Genomic DNA, 17,566 nt, shown 5'->3' with positions numbered 1-17,566 from the left:
TTCACGAATTTCACTTTCGCTTCGGTTTATTCTAGGGTTGATGATACGTTTTGCATAAGCTGTAATCAATTTGAAGAAGTCTGTATGCGAAGTTTCGAGGCTTGAGAATGCATTCCAGCTCGCTGTGAACAGATGTTTGGAGGAACTACAGGTGAAGATCATCATGGGGTAAGATTCGGTTTTCCCACCTAACACATTGACCTACAAATTATGCATCTTATGTATGTATTTGTGTTTTCCAAGCTATTCAATTATAATTACAACACACTTAAAACCGAATTCTTCCCATAGGATCGTTTCTTCTTCAACGAACCCTGTGACATTTGAGATTTGGAGTTTGAAGTTGCATCAATTTTAATGTGTAAAGAGAACCTGATTGATCTCCTTCAGATAAGCAAAATGTGTTGGAATTCTAACCTGTTTGAGTGAGGTTCTTAATTAGAGATATCGATCAGGGTCGAATAAAATCCCAAAAAAGTGTCACAGCACAGCGGTAGATCACTTTATTAGAAGTACTTAATATCCAGAGGCAAGATCGAATGCCTAGACTTCACGCTGGTCACGCTGATTTTTGTTTATATCGTACAAACTGCCTATCAAACGATCAAGCTGTGGTACTGGCTGGGCCGTATGTTCTTAGGAAACATTAAAATGTAGTTTTGTCGTTAAAATAACGACCGACACGAATGTAATTGTGAGGCCGCGATGAAAATCAAGCATTCTTCTTAGCCTGAATCGTCAAATCATTCACGTAGATGTTTTTTTGTCAGCCGCAGCTTAGATTTGATAATCTTCTTCCCCCGTTTATCTTAACTTTTCTCCTGTTGTCCGGCTTAGTTTTTAACGGTTGATCTAATTTAATGTGCTGTGGCGCACCATTAAAAGCTGCCCGTGGTTTTGTCATCTGCTCAACTTCTTGTACGCAGCAGCGTGTTGGGGCGTGTTGGAATGTGTTACTCTAGTCCCGCTTTCGGCGCGTACAGCATGCGCCATTCTACCCCGCTCGTGACGATGGTTCGGAAGAGCAAACACCAAAACGCCGTCCCGGTAGCCGTCCCGTACAGCCGTACCCGTCACACCATTATTCTGCACTTCACTTTCTGGTACTGCTTCCCCGGGCTGTACTCCGTTCGGCAGCTTTTATGTGCCCTAAAACGGATGCCCCGGACCACCATCCACCACCACCGTTCGCGTGAAGTTGATCGTAAAGTTAATTTCTCGGTACGGTTCACGCCGTCCTCCCGCGGGTTCAGTACTGCTCGTAAACGTCAATTCGTTAGCCTTGAGCGTTTCGGTAGGGAGATTGTCGGGGCATTTTGTGTTGTTTTTTTTTGTTTGGCTTTAATGTCCTTTCCCGATGGTTACGGTTGAGGTGCGATTGAGTTGCGTGTGATCGTTCACGGCTTGGTGGGGGGAGTGTTTCGACGCTTTTATGGACCTCCACGAACCACACGAACTAGATCGGATCGCAATTTGCATTGGTCGGTTTTAAGAAGAAGAAAAAAGATTGTGAAAAAACGCTCCAAAAGCGAACCCCGGGAGCTAATTAATTGCTTTACATACAAGGTGGTAGCGCGCACGATCGGATGTTGCAGCGAGAAGTTATTTCCACCTTTTAGCGCGTAAAATTCATACACTGGAACCAGATCCGGCTTGTGTTCTGGGTGGTTGCCGATAACTCCGATCAGCAGCAATGGCCGAGCGTGAAGTAATTGTTCTTAATTAAAAATTCATTTCCCCGCTCTGATCGGCTGCACACATTGCACTGTGTCTGTGCGGATGTTATCGTCATGATCGGGCCAAGTTGGAACAGGTTCGGTCAGCTTTCGTTCTCACCGGTATGGAACTGGATCACCGTGAGAGAGTGTGTACAGGTATTACACACACTTCGGTGTCGACTTGAAGAAATGGCACAATAAATCTACACTTCAGCATTGATCTCTGCTACACTTCTTAACTACTTCTAATGTGTACAAGGACACACGGACACACACCCGGCACGATGAGGTGTTAGAAGCTAGAAATCAAACGAAATCAAACAGCCGGATCGTCGGTACACGACATAAGTCCGCACCGTGAACATGCTTTTCGTCTCGTACTCACTGCACAACCCGGGTGTGGCCAATAAAGACTGTCTGTGTATGTGTGTGTGTGTATGTTTTACCCTCGCAGCTAGCCCTACACTCGAGGGCAGTAAATAACAAAAAATGGGACCGTACTGCCAATCCGTGTCCCGTTCGTGGCCATTCGACTGGAATAATTTCCTTGAGCTAGAGAGCAAATAGAAGGGCCGGCCGGGGGTTTGGCTGCAGTTTAGCGTGCAGAGTGTGTTGTGGCTGGTGCCGCCTTCGGGGCAGCACTATTGCCAATTCTGACTCACCACACTCCTCCCCCCCTTCGGGGTTCTCGAGGTCGACACTATCGCAACTGGCGCACGGTTTCGAAAGTAAACACACCACACCTCTGGCTGACCGATAAATTGTTCGTGCTACTCGGCCCCCTGATATGTAATAATTAACGGAAAGCTTGGATTCGAGCGACTTTAGAACCGCGGGGAGGTGGTCGCCGCTGCCGCCCGCCCGCTGGTGATGATCGTCGTGATCGCTTCTGGCGAACGGGGCACGCGGGAGCCTTGAAGGTTCGCGATCGTGTTGTTGGAGCAAACCTTTGGACGGGAGGGAGCTGGAGCGCACACTTTTCTTCTGCGCGCGGCCTGACGATCCCCGGAGAGCGGTCTAGAAGACGGGTTTGGGGTGGGCGTCTGCAGCTTAATCGAATAATCGATCGTAATCGAGTGGCGGTCGTCGTGTGGCGGTCGGAGGATATGCGCACATAAAGTGCGCATAAATTTGTCCACCCAGTTTGGGGTGTAGCTGGAGCTGGAAATAATAATTCGCTTCGTGATACACACTGCAGCGAGATGGTAGCGTACAAGACCGGTAAGGCGCCGGCATGGTCTGTTTTGGCGCGCTCTTTTCCCGCTCCCTCCAAAACGATGGTTGATCTAACAATTTTCTCTGCTTTTTCTTCTGCAGATGCACACACCGCAGCATCTACAGGAAATTGATTAACATACACGATTGGGCGAATGGGCGGTGCATGTTTCGTGCCGGAGATAGCAGCGTGGCGATAGGCGTAATCTTTGGCCCGCAGATGCAAAGAAAGACCAGCCTCATGTAGCCATGTTACCTATTGCTGCTGCTGCTACTGATAAAAGATAATACAACGGAAACGGGAAGTACACGCGGTAGTAGTAGCGTCCTTGGAGGCGAATGAGGAAGGCAGAGTGGGGCTTCGCATGTTATGGCTTCGTTTGTTTGAACATCGAGCCCGCGCAGAAAGTGGAGAAGATCACGGGGTTTGTTCCAGCCCGCTTCAGCTGATCGCAAATTGATACCTCTCTTTGCGTCGGCCGGCTAGCCACAGATAATCGATCGGGTACGATCGGGGTACAAGTTTATTCCTCGCCCGATAGGGAAAAAGGGACGCGGCCAGGGTATGGCATTTAATTTAAGCAATGCATGTGCTCGCTCGGGACAGCGTAAGATGCGTAATTAATGGCAGATTATAAGCTGTTCCAGCCTTCCCCCGGTGGGCAGTAGGATAAGATAAACACTCATTTCCATCGCTGGCCACAAGGGGAACGGCTTCTTCAGGACACAAGATCGATATCAACCGTGTACATGGAGGCGACACAGTGCATTAGATCGGACCCAGGTCGGACTATCTTCGGTCGCCCGGCTACTCGACTACTTGCCCAAACCTATTAATTGCTTCTCGCCACGAAGATCGTTTAATCGCACGAGCAGTGGTGGTGGTGAAAAATGGGTTCCGCAACCGCACGGAAAACCCTTTCCATGTTTGAAGGCTTTTTTGTTGGTGTGCCTTTGCTATCAGTTTCCACCTCCCGCTATCTGTCTTCTGGATGTATGTTCACTGTTCGCGGTAAAGGCCTCTCTTTTTTAACCCCCTTTCTGTTAGCGAGATTTGTGTGTGTGTGTGTGTGTGTGTGTGTGCTTTTTTGTTTGTTGTGTACGTCGGTCCAGCTTTAGTAGGACTGTGCAGCAGCAGCAGCAGCAGCGAGAGTGAATTGATTAAATTGGTCTTAATTAGCGAATGCCAGGCATATTTTATGCAGTGGCCCCCAATGCCCACACAGTCGCACACGGTCGCGAATATCTCTTTTTTATCATCTGTGTGTGGTTTTGTTCCTCTTTTTTTGTTGTTGCTGTTGGTCCCTCTTCCTTTTCGCCCCGTTCGGTTGCCGTTTGCAAATACATGCACATGCATCTGTTCTATACCCTTCTATTCACCCCCTGCAGCCTGCACAGTTGTGTGTGTGTGTGTGTGTGTGTGTGTGTGTGTGTGTGTGTGTGTGTGTGTGTGTGTGTGTGTGTGTGTGTGTGTGTGTGTGTGTGTGTGTGTGTGTGTGTGTGTGTTTGTGTGTGTATGCATACGAGCACATATCTTTAAAACATGGCATGGTGGCGCACGCGGTTGTTGCTGTTCCTGCCGGTAGCGTAGTAAAAGTTATGTTTCGCCCGATAAAGTGCGCGCTGCGTTTCGTCGCTTACGCTACCGTGGCAGTCTCTTTTCCCTCCGTAAGGTTTCCCCCTACGTGTTACGCGTGTTTATCGCAACGCGGGCGGGACGGACGGAACAGCGCAGCGCATCGATGCAAATCCTTGGCAAATGTTTGTTTCTTGTGCTGGCCTTTCCCCTCTCTCTCGTGCCACGATCATGGCTGTGACGCGTGAAAAAGAATGCAAACACGATCGGTGCTGCATGCTGCCACTTGTTGCTGCTGCTGCTGCTGTACGTCTTCTCGACGTCTTTCGCTTCCACCCCTGGGTGGAGGAGATGTTGCTTCTTTTGGCTAGATTAAGATTAATTTTTACCCCGTCTTCCTTTTTCTTTAATTCCAGCCACGGGGACAGAGCGAGAGGTTTTGCTCGATACGAGATTTGGTGTTTCCCCTCCCCCTCCTGCGATTCCACCCTTGCACCGGGCGGGTTGGTGCATCCCGAAGGTTAAGGATGGCTGCGACCGCTGGGTGGTAAGTGCGTAGGCAGTGAGCTGTCGTTGGACTGCGGTAAGTGTTTTATTTTATCCGTACCGTGCGATTGCTCCTCTTTTTTTCTGTGTTAGGGTTTGGCTCTCGTTCCAGTGGCAAACATGGCACAAGCGGACCAATTAAAGAAAAAGGTTGTGTGTATGCTGGGTTTTTGTTTGTTCGCTCTTTTACTTTGGCGTTCCTTTTTTGGGAGCACACACACATATCCAGCGAGAGTAATGGAGATTGATGGTGCGGGTGTTAATGAGTGCGAGTGTATCGGGCAGCCGTTTGGCCAAGCACATTGTCGCGCGCGAATTGCGTACTCGAGCTGGGTGGACAAGGGGGGACTGAGGTCGTCGCCGTGTGTTCCGTTGGAGTTTGGAATAAATTTATTTTAATTAATGCAAATTTTTCGCGCCCGTCGGTCGTACGTGTCCGGGTACGGCCGGGAAGAAGCTCAATTCCCTTTCCAATTGCTGGGTTGGTGGGGGGGGGGGGGGGAAGGGAGCTTGCATGTTTTGATTAAGAAAACATTCTTCGGCGCAGCTAAGCGTCCAAAAAGTGAACGCGCCGTACCGATTGCTGAATCTGGTCAGCACGCGGAATCGGGAAGTTTTTGGGGGCTTTTGTGTGTGTGTGTGTGTTGGCGGACATATGGATTCCGGACCCGATCGGGTAGAGTGTCGGTAGGATTGCTTCAGTTAAGCTGCTTTCGGTTATTTCTGTTTGCTGTTGGCTGCTGTCAAACAACAACAACAAAACCCCCAAAAAAACTGTTGCCACTTCGTTTAGGATGTCGTGCGAGCGAGCGAGGGGTTCGTTGTCTAGCGCTTTCAACACAAAAAAAGAAATCTCCTTTTTTTCTTTTGAGGACATTTTTTATTTGCATCGACTGATCGGTTCCTCCCTCCCTCTGTGTGTGTGTGTGTGTGTGTGTGTGTGTGTGTTTGCCATGTTACAATTCGATGCTTAATTGGGCGGCGTTCCTTTAAATGTGTCCGGTGGTCCGGTCGGCCCGGCCCGATACGAAGGATTAATTCTTCCTGCCCGCGACAGCGCGACTCTGCGTACGATATTGCTCATGTTTGCAATTTTTTATTCACCTTGATCTGTGTGTGTGTGTGTCGGCTGTCCAACCCGGTCGGTTTAACGCACAAAGCACGAGACGTACGGAAGCCGCTAAATGTTGCAAGACCCGTCGTCAGGGTGGCATTTGGTGTGATAAAGGTTTGGCGTCCTGCTGCGGGACCATTGCTGCACAAAAAAAAGCTTCAATTTGGGGGACGTTTAGGGCTACGTTGGCTGTGAAATATGATCCTCACGTAGTGTTTTGGACGTCTTTTTCTATTGGGTATATTTTCCTATTTTATGATGTTCTTCGTAGGAAGTATCCGCTTCAATGCGAAAAGAAAACCGAATGCATGAGGGAGATCATACAAAAAGAGCTTTTTGGTGGACTCTTCAGTTCATGCTCTAAGCTTTCCTACCTTAACTCCTAGCTAGCCTAATGCCAATTGATGAGTTTTGGGCATTAGTTGGTTAGGGGTTTGCCGCAAATAGAGCAATAAATCGTCTAAACCTCCACCTCTAAAGGCAAGTCTTGAGTAGTGTTTTAATTCCAACCGTTGATCACCAACAAAAGCAGCACACACCGCGCACCGTGCGTGCATTAGCGTGCATTGTCTAGAGGCGGGGGAACGTGCTTTGGGAATTTCATTAGCATTTTTGTTCAGCTAATCATCTTTTCGTTCACCTCGCTCCACCCCCCAAAACAAATGGAAGATTTGTGAATGTCACTGTTGTGGTTTTTTTGTGGTTTTGACGCGAGAAAAGCGGCTTAAAGCGTTGGCCACTTAGCCGGTGTAGCGGCCGGCTTGTCGGGCGTCCAGTTTTACGACCGATGCACATGTCCTTTTGTTGCCATTTTGGGTGTAGTTTTGTTATTTTGTTTTTATTAATTTAAAGGCTTTGTAAAGAATTTATATTGGATGACAAACCGAAAGACAAAACCGCCAATAATCTGTAGCCAGACGGATGAAAACGTGCAAATGTGTGTTTGTAGGGTGATAAAATGTAAAATCTCACCTTTTATTTTCAATAATTACCATACGTCGTGCGAAGATGTATCAAGGGAATGGGATGTATTTTATGCATTGATGACGCGACTAAATATCGTTGTATATTTCTACATTATTATTTCACTGTTTGGACGATCGTACGACGTTTTAGGATGGGCTGGGGAAGTGGTCTTTAGAATATTTGAAATATATATGCTCATAAACGTAGAGCTGCATTGAAGGAACGAGATATTATTTATGCTTTATTCAGATGGAAGCGCAACTAACCAAAAGTTTGGTAGCTTTTACTTTTCAACACAGTGAAAGCAAGCACAGTGTTTAATCCTCCCTTAATGCTTAAGCCCTTAAGGCTCACGGCTCAAGGAATTTTAACAGCAACCTCAGAAGAAAAAACTCTTCATCGTGGACAACATTATTATCACACGTTTGTCGACCGCGAGCTGCTGCAACGTTCAGAGCGAGCAGGAAGAAGCCGCTGAACGGAGGGATTATGTTTATTTAACAACCGAAAAAATAAGAAACGATTTACCGTCCGTCGTCTTAGCTCTTTCCTTCTTTATATATTCCCCTAAGCAAGTTGTCAATCAAAACGATCCCAGCCAACAATCCACAGAGGCAACCACGACTCTACAATCGTTTTTTTTTGTGCGACACTGTTGTAGGCTTTTGGATATAAATGTCAATTCTTTCACATTCCGGCTGGTGGTGGTGACTTCTTTTGCATTTACGGCATAAAACCTGAACGTGTGGGCAGTGCTTAGAGAGTGTAGAAAGGAGCTGCAGCACTATTGAAAAACACCATTTAAAGGTAATTCACGGCCCTAAAAACTCGCACTATACACCCGTCTTTTTATAGGGCAAAGATCAATGCGATCCAAAACACAAAACACAAGGGCCTCTGTAACGTTTCCCAAGCTTCTATTGTGCAAGCGATGCGAGAGAAGTGCAGGGAGCCGATGTCGAGAGCCCAATGGTCTGTTCCATCCCAAAGAAAGGATCATCATCGTGATTAATCGATGCGTGCGCACCGTTATTAGGAGGTGATTAGTTTCTCATAACGTAAAGATGAACAACTTCCGTAGAAACCGTGCTGCTAAAGAGGGAAAGGTAGAAGCGCAGAACCTTTTTTTTGTTGTTGTTCGGGTCCTGCTCCATCACAGTGGAGGCAGTGCATCCATTCGTACTCTGTACACAGGGTAATTAAGTTCGTGCGTTTGAACCGTTTGTTGGGTTGCTCTTTTTTTTTATCTCGCGTGGATATCGCTGATTTGCGTTATACGTTCTCGAGCGTTTTGGATAAGGGCGTCCGTTGTTTCTTTCCCTTCCCATCATTGTTGGCTGCCTTCGCGTGTATGTGTGCAGTAAAAAATGATGTTTTTAAAAATGTATCAAATTTCTTCGATACACCTGGGGCACGATGACGACGAACGCAGTGAACGAGCAAGGGAATTCCCATCCTCCCCGGCATGCTCCTCTGGATGCTATACTGCCAAGCAAGTCGCGTCATCACCGGCAGTGATGGTTGATTTATGATCTGCTCCAAAAGTTGGGCCTCAACCTCAACCACCTTCTCCGTGGCGCAATGTTTTACGTTTCGTTCTGCTTCGTTTCTCATTGCTTGGGTCGATTCGTCTGGGCAGCAATTTTGCTGTGTGTCGTCTTCTTCTCCTAGAAAACACAGTCTGGACAATCTGCCGAAGTTGCTCTTTGCTAAACCAATGGACAAACTGTCGCTAGCAGTGTGGAATGTCCGCTCATTGAAGTTTGAAGCCGTTTAGGCTTAAGACTCGTCACCCTCGGTAGTGGAGGCACGGCGAAGGTAATGTTTAATTGCGATTAAAATCAGCAAATCGAATTATGCCACCACGAAGGCCAGGAAGTGAACGCTTTCGCTAGGGCAGGAAATGGTCCATTTTGTCACGGTACGCTAGTGACGACCGAAAGCAGTTTTAAGCTTTGGGAGAATGTTCCAACAGCTTTCAACATTTTTGTTTTGCTGAAGAACCACTTACAAGTAATGCTTAAAAGCATATATAAGAAATCGCTTTTCGATGTTAGGTAACAAACTGGTTCTTCCGAGCTGTTTAAGTCTAATCCCTGTTCGCCTTCTTCACAATCAATTAAAACGTTAATTTATTTTATCGGCTTACTGGAAACGATTTTATCCTAGCATTGCTCGCTTCGAGTTCGGAAATAAGACTTGTTGGATATTCTTGATCTAGGCAAAAAAAATTGGAAGCAGGAAACATCTCCGATGCTCTACGCTCCCAAGAATGATGTTCGCCACTGCGCCAATTAATCGTTGCCTTAGCACAATGTCACGCATAATAACGAAGAACATGGCCCTGTGAAGTGTTCATGCCCATACGGTTATGACAGTCGTCAAATAATCCACATACTCCAGTGGCGCACAAGCATGCCTATACCTCCAGAGGCGTCCCAGAGCACCGTCTCCACCGTCTTCCGGTGTCAACTGGTCCAGGTAAGGTGGAACATGTTTGGATCTCAAACTTTTCGACCATTCCCCCACTCCCAATACCTTCCATAGACATCCTGCTGTGAAGGTGTTTTAATCGCTGGACGCCACCGCCTGATTTCAAGTTCTTGATCGGATCTTGTCATTTTGCTCTGCTCGTGTCTGTCGTTGTGCCGTACAGCAGGAACAGGTTTTACTTTCAGTTTCGGGCGTACCACCGAGCAATCACAACACTCCCTCATGTGTAGAAGCTGTGATGGAATGTATCTCCAACCGGGCAGAGCAGGTGGAAGCAGATGTTTGAAGGTTAGAATTAATTGAGGGATTAATTTTATGAATAACAACTGCTTAACGCTCGAAGCTGTTTAGCATGACGCGTGTGCAGCAGGTTGTTTGGGGATTTTTTTTGGGGGGAGCTTGGAGTTTTAGCACAAAGCACATCTCCTGAAGGTTGTGTGGTTAATGTTTTGACGTTCTTGTTGGAGCTTGCACACGTTTAGGTGCACAATAACATGCTTAGCTTTATCGCAGCGACATGCTTTTCTTCCAAACAAGTTCCCTCCGGGAGAGCTACCAATTGTGGCCCGGATGTTACCCAGACCGTTCGGTCGTTCGGGTTGTTAGTAGCCTTTAGGGTTGTACCGGCAATATATCAAAAAGTCGGAGGGATACAGCAATATCTTTCCCGGTTTGCCTCTCGCGTTTGGTAGAAAGCGCAACACTAGGAAAGCGCCTAGCGCCTGCTGAATCGGTATTCATTTAATCGGGTCGTAAATTTTGCTATCCAGCTCTCAGAGCCTTCCCTTTTCCTGAAGCTTGCGTTTACTGGCTGCTCCAGTTTAGCACACCACACCGCACCGCGCGTAATCCACGCGAGAAGAAGCAGTGGGGAGGTGCGGGTGCGAGCGGCACCGGGTCGTGTGGTCAAGGCAAATAAAAAGGTGTTTTGCTGTCGGCACCTTTCTGCCGGGCAAAGGAGAAAGGATTGTGTTCCCATTCCAACACCTGGGCCGTTTTGCTACGAAAGAGTTTGAATGCTGGGTTTGCATCGCGCTTGCACAGCAGTTCCAGGGCGCTGGAGTGGGCTTTTTTTTTCTTCTGTTTTTTGCCAACACGAACAGGCATGAAATCGATTGGTTTTGAATCGGATCGGGCTCGCCCGTTCCCTTCCCGACGCTGATATTGATTAGAAGGGTGTAGGTATTTATTGTCCAGCGTGCTATCACGAATCTCTGGGGCCGACTCGTGATGAACTCTCCGTTTTTGGACTCGGTGAAGCACGCGGTGTTGGTGCTGTTTTTAAAGTACCATAAGTGCATTAGGCGTAGGGAATGGAAATTGATTTCGCCACCGTACTTGAGTATCCAGGAACGTCAGGTACTGAGCACGATTATGAAACCAGAAATTGGGACAAAAGGGCGGGACAGATAAGAGAGCCCGCGCGCGCGATGAATTATGATGAAGGATAATTGATTGATCTTATCATCGTGAGTAGCACTGGGGAAACTGACTTCTTAAGTGATACGTCTTGTTTGGCATACAATCGCGCCGATGATTGCAAATGAAACGTAGACTGTGTTATGCGTTGAATAAGTTCACCCACACCCAATCCAAAGACCCACCGTGTACATTCACATTCAGAAAAGCTGGTCAACTTTTGAACCTAGAGTGAGTCATCAACCGGTCATCGCATCGGTCGATTCGAATGGTGAAAAAGTTTGACAGATTGGAGGGTTGTGCGGGTTGGAATGAAAATAACATGCCTCTGATTAACACCCGCCCCGGGTGACAGGCACACGTACGCGTGCCCGGTACTGCCCCGCGGGGGCTACACGGTCCGGCCCTGGTCTTTTTATTACATTATTCTTGCCGTGATTATGAATGTTATAAAAGGCGTCCCTACTTTGGAGCGAGAAATACACTCCCTTGTCGGTTACGGCGCCCCCCTTGTCAATGTGCACCGATGTGTCATGTTCCGTTCGGGTTGACACTGGCAATGCGAACATGTTACGAGCGTGCAAAAACGGATTTGTTTGCGCGAATGGAGTAGTTGGGAGTTATGGACTCGGATTGGAGCAAGTTAGTTGGCTTGCTATTTTTCTTCCCGGTTTGCTACGAAACAGTTTGCACTTGACCGGATGCGTGTCAGCAACCGACAAGCGTTTCGTGAAGGTTGAGCCGAGCCAACCGCCCGGTTTTCCGCGTCTAATCGCATTATTTATGCATTTTCAAACCGCTGGTCTAACGCGACTTTCCACGCTGCGTCCATCCTGCATGTCATTCGACATTGTGTCCCGTGTTGGTGGTGGTACATGCATTCCCGGACGTGCCAAGACATGTCGACAAGCGGGGCTGGAAATTGGTTCCATCGGTGTGGCTGGAGGAATTGAGATGACGAGATGGCAGCATGGAGTCAAAGTTGAAGGTGCTCTCCAGTGGAGAATAGTGGTAGACTGCGGCAGAGGAACCCGTTAGCTCTGGGATGGTCGACTAACGGCAGACGTTTTCTGTTCGCGGTTCGATACGCGACCATTAGGTCTTCGGGTAAAAGGAAGCAATTAGCCGGACACGGTGTTAGGGTTGGGTAATTAGTCTCTCGCGAATGTACGGTGTTGCAAGTTGGTACGCATTGGACGCTTCCAACGCTGGTCCCAGAAGGAGAAAGATCTATTTTTCGCATCGATACACCTTTGTGGGGTGTACAGTGGGGACCGTCTAAGCATGTGAGTTTTATTATCATGTGTGTTTGCCATTATTTTGGAGTTATGTCCCGTCTATGTGTACTTGGGGTACATTAGCGTCTACTTGGGTGGACATATCTTCGTAGTTGGACGGGTCCGACATGCAGTTCTGCAACGGATGTGTTTATTTAGCTCTCAGTGGGCAGAAGACATGATGCGTGTGAGACATGTTTGTGGGATAGTTTGTAGGTTTAAAATACAGTCATTATCGACATGGGAACTTGGATGTTGGAATATGACCCTTTTCTGAACGGAGTAGTTATTATCTTGTTGTCTCAGAAATTGTCAAGAAATTAGACTCGATACATTCTAGTTTGCTTATTGCCATAGAATTAGTAGAAATAAGAAATGCGCTAGACAAAAGTAAGACTAGCGATTGAATATTTATTAAAAAGTGGAATTGCAATTAATGCCTTACGAAAATAAATGGTAAATGTCTTAGGTTTCAGTGCATTTCGACGATAAAATCTGTGACTTAGATCAAATCTCGAGCGTATGGGCAGTCCACAACACATCAACATCTGCCTTTTTGCTGATTGCCCACCATGAGCGTATTACCATTACCCTACCAGAAGGACATCGGGAGTTCAGGTTCAAGCTCTTGCAAAGATCCTCCCCACCCGATCGCATTACCACCGATATACCGGGGGGAGGGGGGGGGGGGGGTTGTGTGTTTGCGCGGGAAGTTGCATTACATTTATCTTTCGCCTACTCGATCAATTATGCTTCCACTTACTACTTCCTCCGCATTGGGGAGAGCACACATCAGCAGACGCTGCTGGATCGAGGTACAAAACCCTAACCGTGAAAGAGGCCGTTTGTCAATTAATGCTCATTAAAACTGACGTACACTTCAACCGTAGCTTCGTCGATGCCGGTGCGGAAACAGGTTGCTGCTCTTGATCGCGCGCGCTTTCAGCCCATATCTTTCCTCCCCGTTTGGGGACGGTAAAGGTAATACAAATTGTGCCACCCGTGCACTAGTCGGCGAGCTAGGGATTAAAGAATGCGCACGGCACGGCTGCGCTTTCAATCAAACTGTCTAGCGGACAGCCTCTCCCCACTGATATCCATTTGACCATCTGCTGTGGCATCGCGAGTTCCGCGTCATGATGCTCGCGATCGGGAAAACCTTCCTGCCGAACGACGGAGTAAGATTGACGATATTGATAGGGATCGGAGGCTTTTGGAGCGGGCGCTACCCCGACGGGCGGAAGAATTGAAAGTCGCGAAAATGTGTGCACATACCCGGCCTTTCATCGGCTCGCTCGGAAGCGATTGATGTTTATTAGCAAGGAAATAAATAAGGTCCCGCGGCCTCGCGCATGCATCTGCGGGGGCATCTTCGACTTCGTCGTATGTAGTTTGCTGATGGGCGCAAGAGATGTACGACCGGTGATAACACGCCCGGGCGAGTTTGCGTTGTCTGATTGATTCGCGGATTAAAAGTGACCACCAATTGTACTGCGTGAGGGCGGCCTGCGGTTGAGCGGATTTATGTTTTCCCCGACCGTGAAGGATCGTGACCGGCGCGAAAGAGTTATTTATGCTAGATTGTTGCAGTAGTCAATCCACGACCTCCAACCCGTCACCAAACGGGCACCGTCGAACGCGTCAAGCGTATGGGACCTACTGGGGCGGTAGTTCCTGGAGTGTACTTAGCGTAACGAACTTATGTGGTCGTTGCTTTTTCTTCACGGTAAGCGACACGGAATGGGACAATTATGCACCAAACATAAGAAGCGGTTGCTCTCCTGTCGGTTGGATATGATCCGGTTTCCAGAAGATCCAGAAGTTGATCAATTTTTCTTCATGTCACATACCGAACCTGAACCTTGCGGGAAGATTGGATTGCAGAATCGGAGTAACGACATGGGTTGGGACAAGATTTACGATGCAATTGAAAGAGACAAAGATGAACAGCTCGGGGTTCGGGTAGGGCAGAGAACATTGCGGTCTCTTTACTTGGGAGGTACGCTGGAAGCACAAAAAGTGATCTGAGGTCGCGAGATGTTTATGGTGACTGGTTGAGTGATTCAAACTTACCATCCCGATTGTGTGAGGGTCTAGATTTACAATCTTTTGAAGTAGAGACAGTAGCGTACCATAATTCCATCAAGAGGTGAGGCGATTTTATGACTAGTTGTTGTTAATAAGTAGAGTCTGCGTAGGTATAGTTTCTAGGTTCTATTCGCTCTAGCATAGAACTTAACACCTTGATGTGAATGTCCAACCGAAAGGTGTTGATCAATAGTATAAACAAAGCCTAGTAACTACAATAGACAAACAGTAAAGCCTAGTTACTGACTTCTTGCTCCGCATTCAACTTCACAGCCGGTAAGGTTCCTGAACATAATCCACGGTCCATAAAGTAGAACGCTTTAATTGTAATATGGTCACCACCTTTATCTTCGGCAGCTATCGATTTCGCTAACATGAGCCAAATCGTGCCACTGCCGGATAGAAAGGCACCGCCCGTCATTGAAAAACAGCAGTTGAGGTTGGCTAACGACAAACACTGCACCGTGGACAGTATGGTTTCGGAGCTTAGGGCGGGATGGGGGATTGTAAATTGAATTCAAAACCCACATATCTCGATAAACGCCACGCCATCATCGCACCAGCTTAGGGACAAGAAGTAGGACAAGCAGCAGTTGCGCATAACCTTTCGGTGGGCAGCGGTAGGTGACTTGCGCGCATGGCTAAGTTCTCTAGTATCAGGCCGGGTCCAGCTAGAGCCAACCGGTAACTCGTAACCCAGCTTGCAGCACACTTCATCGATCACGAATTCGTAAAAAAAAAACAACAACTCACACACAGCTTAAATGTAAAAGCCCTCTTGGTTCTTTAATAATGTTCCCCCGTCGCCCGTGTTGTGCTTTCCAAACAAATCGCAGTCGGACGTACAAGAGAAAGGGAAGAAAAGCAAACCTCTTGCGGCGGGGTCAGCTCGCCTGCCGTTCGATTAGGAAAGTATCGAACCGTAGGGTTCCGAATTGTGGTTTTTACGTTTATCTTCTATCGCGAAGTAATTAAGCGCACTATGGAGCTTTCCCTTCCGTCTTGGGGCAGACGGGAAAAAGCCTTAAGAGCATTTCGCTTGCACAACGTGCGGATTGAGACGGGTGTGATGTAAGAATAGGAATTTTGTCGCTATTTTTATTACATTTCCTGGAGACGACGGTTGTTTCAAAAAATGTCTACGTGCAACGCAGGTGTTTGTTTCGTGCCGCGAAGTTGCCCCGTTAATTGGAGGGAACTGGTGGAATGTATTCGGCAGGGTTTAGTGATTTCCGGAAGCGTTAATGTTTGCTATGGTCTTTGATGTGTGGTGTCTCTCTGGAGACGTTTCACAGGAAGCTTTGGGAATTGTGTGAAGTTGTTGTCAAGGGAAATTCGATCTCTGTTAGTAGATCTTTACCATAGTTTGGACATCAGATCTTTACCATAGGCAAGTAAGATGGACATCAATGTTTTGCCTTTCTTCATGAGTTAGGATCCTAAGACCGAAGAGAGCATTCCAATGTCCATTACAACATCTCACCAGATACTCACTGGTCACTAACAACAAGCAAGATCCACACTGCTTTCCAAACATCGCGCTCCTTAACCGGCTGCTACTTTGTACTTTGATTGCTAATTTTAGCAAAACCCCGTATACCGTTGGACAGCATGATGATGGAAATTATGCTTCCACTTGGCAATTGGACCACCAAACGGTTTGACCGTCATTATGGTGGTTCGGTGCGCAAGAATCCGTCCATTCGGGAAGGGAAAATCCCGCTCCCCCGTGTATCTATAATTGCCCGCAAGGTAATCGGCATGGGTCGTTTGTGTGCAAAGGAGGGGCTTTTCCTGGAAAATGGGTGCAAGTTGTGGCCGGCGTGCAGAACTTCACATCTCATCCGCTCGGAGCGTTTAATGACCGACGGGCATAAAATGACCACATTTATCTATGCAGCGGGTACGAACCGGACCGCAGGGCTGGACATGAACGCTGTGATAGGCAAATAGGCTGTGTGGTGGTGGCGGAGGCGATACTGTACGCAATGGGGTGTCGTTCTGGCGTGTGTTGTTAACCTTGAGCGTAGAGCGGGGTGCGGAGAAGAGCAGAGCCCCTGTGTTGCGGTTAAGGAAGGTGCAACAAACTGCTGCAACGGCGAGCCGCCGTGACCGCAAATCGAACGGGAATGAACCTTAGGATGAGGTGCTAATTAAAACTGCCAAGGTGAATAGAGGGAAGGGCACGATCTCGGGCGAAAGAAAATCGGAAGGTGAAGGCAATTGCTGCGTTCCAGTGGATTAAAGATGCGAAGTGGTAGAGTGAAGGGATTTCGTTCAAAGAGTTCAGGTTCGTCGCTTGCTATTACTTCTCCCCCACGATGCACTGATTTGGAGTTGACAGGCTGTGGACGCTTAAAGATGTTCCGATCAGGTCCTGAGCGAGAAGCTATGTAGTAGGTCACAAGCTACCAAGCAAGATCGAGCCTGGTTCGCATTTGCAATTTAGCTTCTCTCCTTGCCGTGTTGAAATAGAATGGTTGCATTGGAACATGTTAATTGTGACAGATCTAGAATTGCGCTCTCTTGGAGAAGTGGGTCCACGAAGACTCGCCGGACACCGGGGGGAAATGATAAAATATGAATTTTAAATTAACACTACACGTCGTTGACGATGTTATAATGCATCGTTTCACGCAGTGGCCGGTACGGTAGAAAAATCCACCGTTTAATTCACGTGTGCAGCCTTCCCTTCGGCTGCTTACAATCTCTCCCAAGAAATGTTTTATTGCCAATGTAAACTGGCAAACATTGGTAAAAGGGTGGAGGATCGCGTACCAACGACTGCAGCGTGCGTGGTGGCTGAAGTTTGTAGATTATTATTACAACCTCCTGTTACAGTGTGCAAAACCATGGCCAGATGGTCGTCGTAGTCGTCGTCGTTGGTCGAGAGCCTCTATTTTATGAGGCATAATTATGGGTCGACCGGATCGGTTAGCTTCACTAGAAGATTTGCGCACTGGAGAAACCATCGCAAGTACGCGTTGTTGGGATATGGTCAGCTGCGTCAAGCCGTCCGTGCGCCTCTTTCTAGCCCCTCTCTCGCGTGAATTGATAAGTGAGAAGCGCTCAACCGGTGTGTTGCATTCTTGCGTCCCCGGTATTGCCATCCGTGCACTCGGCAGGGGCCTGCTGAAGAAGCTGCGGATGGTGT

General features: G+C 47.7%; 1 protein-coding gene and 1 long non-coding RNA gene across 5 annotated transcripts in view; one reads left to right on the top strand and one right to left on the bottom strand.

The window, feature by feature from the left end:
* Positions 1-17,566, bottom strand: part of LOC120893923 (fringe glycosyltransferase) — a 111,565-nt gene that overhangs the window by 14,096 nt on the left and 79,903 nt on the right. The gene's annotated exons all lie outside the window — the stretch shown is intronic.
* LOC120893924 overlaps positions 1-17,566 on the top strand; it is a 40,580-nt gene that overhangs the window by 465 nt on the left and 22,549 nt on the right. For 3 of the 4 annotated variants that reach the window (XR_005738162.1, XR_005738161.1, XR_005738164.1), the window contains exons 3-4: positions 36-168; positions 4,926-5,092. This is a non-coding gene — a long non-coding RNA (uncharacterized LOC120893924). Of the gene's footprint in view, positions 1-35; positions 222-291; positions 488-4,925; positions 5,093-17,566 lie in introns of those variants that run through there. The other variant, XR_005738163.1, reaches the window with a different exon arrangement.

Source organism: Anopheles arabiensis, chromosome 2, assembly GCF_016920715.1.
Source record: "Anopheles arabiensis isolate DONGOLA chromosome 2, AaraD3, whole genome shotgun sequence".
In the NCBI taxonomy this organism is placed as follows: domain Eukaryota; kingdom Metazoa; phylum Arthropoda; class Insecta; order Diptera; family Culicidae; genus Anopheles; species Anopheles arabiensis.
This window is presented reverse-complemented; position numbering and strand designations above follow the sequence as displayed.